Source organism: Labrus mixtus, chromosome 13 (assembly GCF_963584025.1).
Source record: "Labrus mixtus chromosome 13, fLabMix1.1, whole genome shotgun sequence".
Lineage (NCBI taxonomy): Eukaryota > Metazoa > Chordata > Actinopteri > Labriformes > Labridae > Labrus > Labrus mixtus.
The window spans coordinates 2,139,747-2,151,263 of record NC_083624.1 but is presented as its reverse complement, the minus strand read 5'-3'; the positions used below and the strand labels follow the sequence as shown (position 1 = coordinate 2,151,263).

General features: G+C 35.2%; 12 non-coding genes across 12 annotated transcripts; 6 read left to right on the top strand and 6 right to left on the bottom strand.

Annotated features, from left to right (window-relative positions):
* Positions 1-533: 533 nt before the first annotated feature.
* LOC132987613 (5S ribosomal RNA) lies at positions 534-652 on the bottom strand. Its single transcript, XR_009675672.1, has one exon. It is a non-coding gene; the product is annotated as a 5S ribosomal RNA (ribosomal RNA).
* Positions 653-1,316: 664 nt separating this feature from the next.
* On the top strand, positions 1,317-1,435 carry LOC132987612 (5S ribosomal RNA). The gene has a single exon (XR_009675671.1). It is a non-coding gene; the product is annotated as a 5S ribosomal RNA (ribosomal RNA).
* A 1,056-nt stretch (positions 1,436-2,491) lies between these two features.
* On the bottom strand, positions 2,492-2,610 carry LOC132987611 (5S ribosomal RNA). The gene has a single exon (XR_009675670.1). It is a non-coding gene; the product is annotated as a 5S ribosomal RNA (ribosomal RNA).
* A 664-nt stretch (positions 2,611-3,274) lies between these two features.
* On the top strand, positions 3,275-3,393 carry LOC132987610 (5S ribosomal RNA). Its single transcript, XR_009675669.1, has one exon. It is a non-coding gene; the product is annotated as a 5S ribosomal RNA (ribosomal RNA).
* Positions 3,394-4,449: 1,056 nt separating this feature from the next.
* LOC132987608 (5S ribosomal RNA) lies at positions 4,450-4,568 on the bottom strand. Its single transcript, XR_009675667.1, has one exon. It is a non-coding gene; the product is annotated as a 5S ribosomal RNA (ribosomal RNA).
* A 665-nt stretch (positions 4,569-5,233) lies between these two features.
* On the top strand, positions 5,234-5,352 carry LOC132987622 (5S ribosomal RNA). The gene has a single exon (XR_009675680.1). It is a non-coding gene; the product is annotated as a 5S ribosomal RNA (ribosomal RNA).
* Positions 5,353-6,408: 1,056 nt separating this feature from the next.
* On the bottom strand, positions 6,409-6,527 carry LOC132987607 (5S ribosomal RNA). Its single transcript, XR_009675666.1, has one exon. It is a non-coding gene; the product is annotated as a 5S ribosomal RNA (ribosomal RNA).
* Positions 6,528-7,191: 664 nt separating this feature from the next.
* LOC132987637 (5S ribosomal RNA) lies at positions 7,192-7,310 on the top strand. The gene has a single exon (XR_009675694.1). It is a non-coding gene; the product is annotated as a 5S ribosomal RNA (ribosomal RNA).
* Positions 7,311-8,395: 1,085 nt separating this feature from the next.
* LOC132987606 (5S ribosomal RNA) lies at positions 8,396-8,514 on the bottom strand. Its single transcript, XR_009675665.1, has one exon. It is a non-coding gene; the product is annotated as a 5S ribosomal RNA (ribosomal RNA).
* Positions 8,515-9,178: 664 nt separating this feature from the next.
* LOC132987605 (5S ribosomal RNA) lies at positions 9,179-9,297 on the top strand. The gene has a single exon (XR_009675664.1). It is a non-coding gene; the product is annotated as a 5S ribosomal RNA (ribosomal RNA).
* Positions 9,298-10,382: 1,085 nt separating this feature from the next.
* Positions 10,383-10,501, bottom strand: LOC132987604 (5S ribosomal RNA). The gene has a single exon (XR_009675663.1). It is a non-coding gene; the product is annotated as a 5S ribosomal RNA (ribosomal RNA).
* A 664-nt stretch (positions 10,502-11,165) lies between these two features.
* On the top strand, positions 11,166-11,284 carry LOC132987619 (5S ribosomal RNA). Its single transcript, XR_009675677.1, has one exon. It is a non-coding gene; the product is annotated as a 5S ribosomal RNA (ribosomal RNA).
* Positions 11,285-11,517: the final 233 nt, after the last annotated feature.

The following is an 11,517-nucleotide window of genomic DNA, read 5'->3' as shown; positions in this document are numbered from 1 at the left end:
CAATTTCTGAAAAAACGTCAATTAATTCTGAAAAAATATTGATTGATAAGTAAGCATCACTTGTTTGCGGGTTTTTTTTTCATTCAATCTTAATAGTAATCATTTATAATAATTCCTGATTTGGTGTAAATGTTTATTATTGATGTGAAAACATTTATAATGATGGTGAATATTTCCAGCTGAATCAAATGTACAATATGGCTACCAGAGTGTTGTGGGGAAGTAAAGAGTAACCTAAAACAAAAAGAATCAAGTTAAGTACAAGTAATTAAAATATGTTAATGCAGTAGTCCTTACTTAAGTAGGCTATATGTACTTTTTGAATGTAAAACTGACATTTGAAAACAGCCTCCAGAGAGTGTAATATGTATTAATACTCACTGAAAACATTGATGAAAATTGCAACAAGAACAAAAAAAAAGAGGACAGGCTGCCAAATAAAATCATGTTTCATTTTCCACTGGCCTGTTTCTCTCAGTCCTTTCTCCACTAGTGAGGCAACAGCGCCCCCTACTGGCTGAATGAGATATAAAAGCTTACAGCACCTGGTATTCCCAGGCGGTCTCCCATCCAAGTACTAACCAGGCCCGACCCTGCTTAGCTTCCGAGATCGGACGAGATCGGGCGTGTTCAGGGTGGTATGGCCGTAAGCGAAGGTGTCTGTATGTACTGGTCTACTTATAGATGGTAAAACTTCACCTGGCTGCAGGTCTCCACATCGCTCAGTCGACATGTCTTTTTTAATGCCTTAGCCTTTGTCTTCATATTAAAAGTTCTGTGATGCACAATGAATTCAAAACTTCAAATGGGTTTATTATTAACAGTGTAGATGCGTCTGTTCTGGCTGTCAGACTTTTTATAGGTAATCTCAACAACTATTAACCATATAATACAGAAAAACTGCGAGCTTAATAGTTCAAAAAAAAAACTTTCTATTTGTCTTTTGTTAATTTAAACTCATCTTGTTCTCTTGTATGCAGTAGGCTATATAACGGATCATTTAAACATTTAAAACTAATGGCCTACCCACATTTAGGACTACATACATTTAAATTATTAAATTATTAAACCATTAAATAGATGCTTTTCACATAGGCTTGTTTTTATTTTGTTCTTACATTAGATCTATTTATGATTGACAATGTTTGCAAAAGAAGGCAATCAATTTAATTACTTGAATGAATGAATGAATTTGAAAAGGTAGCCTACTCTTCAATTTATCAGTTTGTATTATTATTTAACTCAGATAATACATTTAAAATAGAATGCTGCGACATTATCCATATATAAATAGACTCTGTACAACAGTAAACTTCGCTTACGGCCATACCACCCTGAACACGCCCGATCTCGTCCGATCTCGGAAGCTAAGCAGGGTCGGGCCTGGTTAGTACTTGGATGGGAGACCGCCTGGGAATACCAGGTGCTGTAAGCTTTTGTGTCCTCCTGCTATGGACTGTAGTTCTCTTTTATTTGTCTATCGTTGCTTCTACTTTCCAATAAAGTAGCTTACACTGAATTTTGATCGGGGAGCATCTATAGCATATATAGGGACTTACTGTAATAATTATGAATTGTCATATAATTAGTAAGTTTTCCTTTGTGATTCCTAATGGAGGATTTTTAGTTATAATGGAGAATGTGAGGGGATCAAATATGTATGCCCCACAGGGTTATGATTTCTACATGAAACATTGCAATGGCTGATTTATTCATTTGTCATTCAAGATTACCTCAAAACAAGTAAGTGGTGATAAAAACATCATTTCCAGTTGTCCCTTATATCTTAATCAATCACTAATGATTAGGCTACTATAATAATCCTAAATCTTGTGTGCCTTAATGCAACATTTAAACTTATTTCTGCTGTTCACTTTAGTGCTGGAAAGGTGCCTCTGAACAGTTTGCAGTATTGAAAACCTTAATAAATCCACAGTAAAAGTCATTATGTGAAATGGTCAATTTCTGAAAAAACGTCAATTAATTCTGAAAAAATATTGATTGATAAGTAAGCATCACTTGTTTGCGGGTTTTTTTTCATTCAATCTTAATAGTAATCATTTATAATAATTCCTGATTTGGTGTAAATGTTTATTATTGATGTGAAAACATTTATAATGATGGTGAATATTTCCAGCTGAATCAAATGTACAATATGGCTACCAGAGTGTTGTGGGGAAGTAAAGAGTAACCTAAAACAAAAAGAATCAAGTTAAGTACAAGTAATTAAAATATGTTAATGCAGTAGTCCTTACTTAAGTAGGCTATATGTACTTTTTGAATGTAAAACTGACATTTGAAAACAGCCTCCAGAGAGTGTAATATGTATTAATACTCACTGAAAACATTGATGAAAATTGCAACAAGAACAAAAAAAAAGAGGACAGGCTGCCAAATAAAATCATGTTTCATTTTCCACTGGCCTGTTTCTCTCAGTCCTTTCTCCACTAGTGAGGCAACAGCGCCCCCTACTGGCTGAATGAGATATAAAAGCTTACAGCACCTGGTATTCCCAGGCGGTCTCCCATCCAAGTACTAACCAGGCCCGACCCTGCTTAGCTTCCGAGATCGGACGAGATCGGGCGTGTTCAGGGTGGTATGGCCGTAAGCGAAGGTGTCTGTATGTACTGCTCTACTTATAGATGGTAAAACTTCACCTGGCTGCAGGTCTCCACATCGCTCAGTCGACATGTCTTTTTTAATGCCTTAGCCTTTGTCTTCATATTAAAAGTTCTGTGATGCACAATGAATTCAAAACTTCAAATGGGTTTATTATTAACAGTGTAGATGCGTCTGTTCTGGCTGTCAGACTTTTTATAGGTAATCTGAACAACTATTAACCATATAATACAGAAAAACTGCGAGCTTAATAGTTCAAAAAAAAAACTTTCTATTTGTCTTTTGTTAATTTAAACTCATCTTGTTCTCTTGTATGCAGTAGGCTATATAACGGATCATTTAAACATTTAAAACTAATAGCCTACCCACATTTAGGACTACATACATTTAAATTATTAAATTATTAAACCATTAAATAGATGCTTTTCACATAGGCTTGTTTTTATTTTGTTCTTACATTAGATCTATTTATGATTGACAATGTTTGCAAAAGAAGGCAATCAATTTAATTACTTGAATGAATGAATGAATTTGAAAAGGTAGCCTACTCTTCAATTTATCAGTTTGTATTATTATTTAACTCAGATAATACATTTAAAATAGAATGCTGCGACATTATCCATATATAAATAGACTCTGTACAACAGTAAACTTCGCTTACGGCCATACCACCCTGAACACGCCCGATCTCGTCCGATCTCGGAAGCTAAGCAGGGTCGGGCCTGGTTAGTACTTGGATGGGAGACCGCCTGGGAATACCAGGTGCTGTAAGCTTTTGTGTCCTCCTGCTATGGACTGTAGTTCTCTTTTATTTGTCTATCGTTGCTTCTACTTTCCAATAAAGTAGCTTACACTGAATTTTGATCGGGGAGCATCTATAGCATATACAGGGACTGATTGTAATAATTATGAATTGTCATATAATTAGTAAGTTTTCCTTTGTGATTCCTAATGGAGGATTTTTAGTTATAATGGAGAATGTGAGGGGATCAAATATGTATGCCCCACAGGGTTATGATTTCTACATGAAACATTGCAATGGCTGATTTATTCATTTGTCATTCAAGATTACCTCAAAACAAGTAAGTGGTGATAAAAACATCATTTCCAGTTGTCCCTTATATCTTAATCAATCACTAATGATTAGGCTACTATAATAATCCTAAATCTTGTGTGCCTTAATGCAACATTTAAACTTATTTCTGCTGTTCACTTTAGTGCTGGAAAGGTGCCTCTGAACAGTTTGCAGTATTGAAAACCTTAATAAATCCACAGTAAAAGTCATTATGTGAAATGGTCAATTTCTGAAAAAACGTCAATTAATTCTGAAAAAATATTGATTGATAAGTAAGCATCACTTGTTTGCGGGTTTTTTTTCATTCAATCTTAATAGTAATCATTTATAATAATTCCTGATTTGGTGTAAATGTTTATTATTGATGTGAAAACATTTATAATGATGGTGAATATTTCCAGCTGAATCAAATGTACAATATGGCTACCAGAGTGTTGTGGGGAAGTAAAGAGTAACCTAAAACAAAAAGAATCAAGTTAAGTACAAGTAATTAAAATATGTTAATGCAGTAGTCCTTACTTAAGTAGGCTATATGTACTTTTTGAATGTAAAACTGACATTTGAAAACAGCCTCCAGAGAGTGTAATATGTATTAATACTCACTGAAAACATTGATGAAAATTGCAACAAGAACAAAAAAAAAGAGGACAGGCTGCCAAATAAAATCATGTTTCATTTTCCACTGGCCTGTCTCTCTCAGTCCTTTCTCCACTAGTGAGGCAACAGCGCCCCCTACTGGCTGAATGAGATACAAAAGCTTACAGCACCTGGTATTCCCAGGCGGTCTCCCATCCAAGTACTAACCAGGCCCGACCCTGCTTAGCTTCCGAGATCGGACGAGATCGGGCGTGTTCAGGGTGGTATGGCCGTAAGCGAAGGTGTCTGTATGTACTGCTCTACTTATAGATGGTAAAACTTCACCTGGCTGCAGGTCTCCACATCGCTCAGTCGACATGTCTTTTTTAATGCCTTAGCCTTTGTCTTCATATTAAAAGTTCTGTGATGCACAATGAATTCAAAACTTCAAATGGGTTTATTATTAACAGTGTAGATGCGTCTGTTCTGGCTGTCAGACTTTTTATAGGTAATCTGAACAACTATTAACCATATAATACAGAAAAACTGCGAGCTTAATAGTTAAAAAAAAACAACTTTCTATTTGTCTTTTGTTAATTTAAACTCATCTTGTTCTCTTGTATGCAGTAGGCTATATAACGGATCATTTAAACATTTAAAACTAATAGCCTACCCACATTTAGGACTACATACATTTAAATTATTAAATTATTAAACCATTAAATAGATGCTTTTCACATAGGCTTGTTTTTATTTTGTTCTTACATTAGATCTATTTATGATTGACAATGTTTGCAAAAGAAGGCAATCAATTTAATTACTTGAATGAATGAATGAATTTGAAAAGGTAGCCTACTCTTCAATTTATCAGTTTGTATTATTATTTAACTCAGATAATACATTTAAAATAGAATGCTGCGACATTATCCATATATAAATAGACTCTGTACAACAGTAAACTTCGCTTACGGCCATACCACCCTGAACACGCCCGATCTCGTCCGATCTCGAAAGCTAAGCAGGGTCGGGCCTGGTTAGTACTTGGATGGGAGACCGCCTGGGAATACCAGGTGCTGTAAGCTTTTGTGTCCTCCTGCTATGGACTGTAGTTCTCTTTTATTTGTCTATCGTTGCTTCTACTTTCCAATAAAGTAGCTTACACTGAATTTTGATCGGGGAGCATCTATAGCATATATAGGGACTGATTGTAATAATTATGAATTGTCATATAATTAGTAAGTTTTCCTTTGTGATTCCTAATGGAGGATTTTTAGTTATAATGGAGAATGTGAGGGGATCAAATATGTATGCCCCACAGGGTTATGATTTCAACATGAAACATTGCAATGGCTGATTTATTCATTTGTCATTCAAGATTACCTCAAAACAAGTAAGTGGTGATAAAAACATCATTTCCAGTTGTCCCTTATATCTTAATCAATCACTAATGATTAGGCTACTATAATAATCCTAAATCTTGTGTGCCTTAATGCAACATTTAAACTTATTTCTGCTGTTCACTTTAGTGCTGGAAAGGTGCCTCTGAACAGTTTGCAGTATTGAAAACCTTAATAAATCCACAGTAAAAGTCATTATGTGAAATGGTCAATTTCTGAAAAAACGTCAATTAATTCTGAAAAAATATTGATTGATAAGTAAGCATCACTTGTTTGCGGGTTTTTTTTCATTCAATCTTAATAGTAATCATTTATAATAATTCCTGATTTGGTGTAAATGTTTATTATTGATGTGAAAACATTTATAATGATGGTGAATATTTCCAGCTGAATCAAATGTACAATATGGCTACCAGAGTGTTGTGGGGAAGTAAAGAGTAACCTAAAACAAAAAGAATCAAGTTAAGTACAAGTAATTAAAATATGTTAATGCAGTAGTCCTTACTTAAGTAGGCTATATGTACTTTTTGAATGTAAAACTGACATTTGAAAACAGCCTCCAGAGAGTGTAATATGTATTAATACTCACTGAAAACATTGATGAAAATTGCAACAAGAACAAAAAAAAAGAGGACAGGCTGCCAAATAAAATCATGTTTCATTTTCCAATGGCCTGTCTCTCTCAGTCCTTTCTCCACTAGTGAGGCAACAGCGCCCCCTACTGGCTGAATGAGATACAAAAGCTTACAGCACCTGGTATTCCCAGGCGGTCTCCCATCCAAGTACTAACCAGGCCCGACCCTGCTTAGCTTCCGAGATCGGACGAGATCGGGCGTGTTCAGGGTGGTATGGCCGTAAGCGAAGGTGTCTGTATGTACTGGTCTACTTATAGATGGTAAAACTTCACCTGGCTGCAGGTCTCCACATCGCTCAGTCGACATGTCTTTTTTAATGCCTTAGCCTTTGTCTTCATATTAAAAGTTCTGTGATGCACAATGAATTCAAAACTTCAAATGGGTTTATTATTAACAGTGTAGATGCGTCTGTTCTGGCTGTCAGACTTTTTATAGGTAATCTGAACAACTATTAACCATATAATACAGAAAAACTGCGAGCTTAATAGTTCAAAAAAAAAACTTTCTATTTGTCTTTTGTTAATTTAAACTCATCTTGTTCTCTTGTATGCAGTAGGCTATATAACGGATCATTTAAACATTTAAAACTAATAGCCTACCCACATTTAGGACTACATACATTTAAATTATTAAATGATTAAACCATTAAATAGATGCTTTTCACATAGGCTTGTTTTTATTTTGTTCTTACATTAGATCTATTTATGATTGACAATGTTTGCAAAAGAAGGCAATCAATTTAATTACTTGAATGAATGAATGAATTTGAAAAGGTAGCCTACTCTTCAATTTATCAGTTTGTATTATTATTTAACTCAGATAATACATTTAAAATAGAATGCTGCGACATTATCCATATATAAATAGACTCTGTACAACAGTAAACTTCGCTTACGGCCATACCACCCTGAACACGCCCGATCTCGTCCGATCTCGGAAGCTAGGCAGGGTCGGGCCTGGTTAGTACTTGGATGGGAGACCGCCTGGGAATACCAGGTGCTGTAAGCTTTTAATACCTCATTCAGCCAGCAGAGGGCGTTGTGTCCTCCTGCTATGGACTGTAGTTCTCTTTTATTTGTCTATCGTTGCTTCTACTTTCCAATAAAGTAGCTTACACTGAATTTTGATCGGGGAGCATCTATAGCATATACAGGGACTGATTGTAATAATTATGAATTGTCATATAATTAGTAAGTTTTCCTTTGTGATTCCTAATGGAGGATTTTTAGTTATAATGGAGAATGTGAGGGGATCAAATATGTATGCCCCACAGGGTTATGAGTTCTACATGAAACATTGCAATGGCTGATTTATTCATTTGTCATTCAAGATTACCTCAAAACAAGTAAGTGGTGATAAAAACATCATTTTGAGTTGTCCCTTATATCTTAATCAATCACTAATGATTAGGCTACTATAATAATCCTAAATCTTGTGTGCCTTAATGCAACATTTAAACTTATTTCTGCTGTTCACTTTAGTGCTGGAAAGGTGCCTCTGAACAGTTTGCAGTATTGAAAACCTTAATAAATCCACAGTAAAAGTCATTATGTGAAATGGTCAATTTCTGAAAAAACGTCAATTAATTCTGAAAAAATATTGATTGATAAGTAAGCATCACTTGTTTGTGTTTTTTTTTTCATTCAATCTTAATAGTAATCATTTATAATAATTCCTGATTTGGTGTAAATGTTTATTATTGATGTGAAAACATTTATAATGATGGTGAATATTTCCAGCTGAATCAAATGTACAATATGGCTACCAGAGTGTTGTGGGGAAGTAAAGAGTAACCTAAAACAAAAAGAATCAAGTTAAGTACACGTAATTAAAATATGTTAATGCAGTAGTCCTTACTTAAGTAGGCTATATGTACTTTTTGAATGTAAAACTGACATTTGAAAACAGCCTCCAGAGAGTGTAATATGTATTAATACTCACTGAAAACATTGATGAAAATTGCAACAAGAACAAAAAAAAAGAGGACAGGCTGCCAAATAAAATCATGTTTCATTTTCCACTGGCCTGTCTCTCTCAGTCCTTTCTCCACTAGTGAGGCAACAGCGCCCCCTACTGGCTGAATGAGATATAAAAGCTTACAGCACCTGGTATTCCCAGGCGGTCTCCCATCCAAGTACTAACCAGGCCCGACCCTGCTTAGCTTCCGAGATCGGACGAGATCGGGCGTGTTCAGGGTGGTATGGCCGTAAGCGAAGGTGTCTGTATGTACTGGTCTACTTATAGATGGTAAAACTTCACCTGGCTGCAGGTCTCCACATCGCTCAGTCGACATGTCTTTTTTAATGCCTTAGCCTTTGTCTTCATATTAAAAGTTCTGTGATGCACAATGAATTCAAAACTTCAAATGGGTTTATTATTAACAGTGTAGATGCGTCTGTTCTGGCTGTCAGACTTTTTATAGGTAATCTGAACAACTATTAACCATATAATACAGAAAAACTGCGAGCTTAATAGTTCAAAAAAAAAACTTTCTATTTGTCTTTTGTTAATTTAAACTCATCTTGTTCTCTTGTATGCAGTAGGCTATATAACGGATCATTTAAACATTTAAAACTAATAGCCTACCCACATTTAGGACTACATACATTTAAATTATTAAATTATTAAACCATTAAATAGATGCTTTTCACATAGGCTTGTTTTTATTTTGTTCTTACATTAGATCTATTTATGATTGACAATGTTTGCAAAAGAAGGCAATCAATTTAATTACTTGAATGAATGAATGAATTTGAAAAGGTAGCCTACTCTTCAATTTATCAGTTTGTATTATTATTTAACTCAGATAATACATTTAAAATAGAATGCTGCGACATTATCCATATATAAATAGACTCTGTACAACAGAAAACTTCGCTTACGGCCATACCACCCTGAACACGCCCGATCTCGTCCGATCTCGGAAGCTAAGCAGGGTCGGGCCTGGTTAGTACTTGGATGGGAGACCGCCTGGGAATACCAGGTGCTGTAAGCTTTTAATACCTGCTTCAGCCAGCAGGGGGCGCTGTGTCCTCCTGCTATGGACTGTAGTTCTCTTTTATTTGTCTATCGTTGCTTCTACTTTCCAATAAAGTAGCTTACACTGAATTTTGATCGGGGAGCATCTATAGCATATATAGGGACTGATTGTAATAATTATGAATTGTCATATAATTAGTAAGTTTTCCTTTGTGATTCCTAATGGAGGATTTTTAGTTATAATGGAGAATGTGAGGGGATCAAATATGTATGCCCCACAGGGTTATGAGTTCTACATGAAACATTGCAATGGCTGATTTATTCATTTGTCATTCAAGATTACCTCAAAACAAGTAAGTGGTGATAAAAACATCATTTCCAGTTGTCCCTTATATCTTAATCAATCACTAATGATTAGGCTACTATAATAATCCTAAATCTTGTGTGCCTTAATGCAACATTTAAACTTATTTCTGCTGTTCACTTTAGTGCTGGAAAGGTGCCTCTGAACAGTTTGCAGTATTGAAAACCTTAATAAATCCACAGTAAAAGTCATTATGTGAAATGGTCAATTTCTGAAAAAACGTCAATTAATTCTGAAAAAATATTGATTGATAAGTAAGCATCACTTGTTTGCGGGTTTTTTTTCATTCAATCTTAATAGTAATCATTTATAATAATTCCTGATTTGGTGTAAATGTTTATTATTGATGTGAAAACATTTATAATGATGGTGAATATTTCCAGCTGAATCAAATGTACAATATGGCTACCAGAGTGTTGTGGGGAAGTAAAGAGTAACCTAAAACAAAAAGAATCAAGTTAAGTACAAGTAATTAAAATATGTTAATGCAGTAGTCCTTACTTAAGTAGGCTATATGTACTTTTTGAATGTAAAACTGACATTTGAAAACAGCCTCCAGAGAGTGTAATATGTATTAATACTCACTGAAAACATTGATGAAAATTGCAACAAGAACAAAAAAAAAGAGGACAGGCTGCCAAATAAAATCATGTTTCATTTTCCAATGGCCTGTCTCTCTCAGTCCTTTCTCCACTAGTGAGGCAACAGCGCCCCCTACTGGCTGAATGAGATACAAAAGCTTACAGCACCTGGTATTCCCAGGCGGTCTCCCATCCAAGTACTAACCAGGCCCGACCCTGCTTAGCTTCCGAGATCGGACGAGATCGGGCGTGTTCAGGGTGGTATGGCCGTAAGCGAAGGTGTCTGTATGTACTGGTCTACTTATAGATGGTAAAACTTCACCTGGCTGCAGGTCTCCACATCGCTCAGTCGACATGTCTTTTTTAATGCCTTAGCCTTTGTCTTCATATTAAAAGTTCTGTGATGCACAATGAATTCAAAACTTCAAATGGGTTTATTATTAACAGTGTAGATGCGTCTGTTCTGGCTGTCAGACTTTTTATAGGTAATCTGAACAACTATTAACCATATAATACAGAAAAACTGCGAGCTTAATAGTTCAAAAAAAAAACTTTCTATTTGTCTTTTGTTAATTTAAACTCATCTTGTTCTCTTGTATGCAGTAGGCTATATAACGGATCATTTAAACATTTAAAACTAATAGCCTACCCACATTTAGGACTACATACATTTAAATTATTAAATGATTAAACCATTAAATAGATGCTTTTCACATAGGCTTGTTTTTATTTTGTTCTTACATTAGATCTATTTATGATTGACAATGTTTGCAAAAGAAGGCAATCAATTTAATTACTTGAATGAATGAATGAATTTGAAAAGGTAGCCTACTCTTCAATTTATCAGTTTGTATTATTATTTAACTCAGATAATACATTTAAAATAGAATGCTGCGACATTATCCATATATAAATAGACTCTTTACAACAGAAAACTTCGCTTACGGCCATACCACCCTGAACACGCCCGATCTCGTCCGATCTCGGAAGCTAAGCAGGGTCGGGCCTGGTTAGTACTTGGATGGGACACCGCCTGGGAATACCAGGTGCTGTAAGCTTTTAATACCTCATTCAGCCAGCAGAGGGCGCTGTGTCCTCCTGCTATGGACTGTAGTTCTCTTTTATTTGTCTATCGTTGCTTCTACTTTCCAATAAAGTAGCTTACACTGAATTTTGATCGGGGAGCATCTATAGCATATATAGGGACTGATTGTAATAATTATGAATTGTCATATAATTAGTAAGTTTTCCTTTGTGATTCCTAATGGAGGATTTTTAGTTATAATGGAGA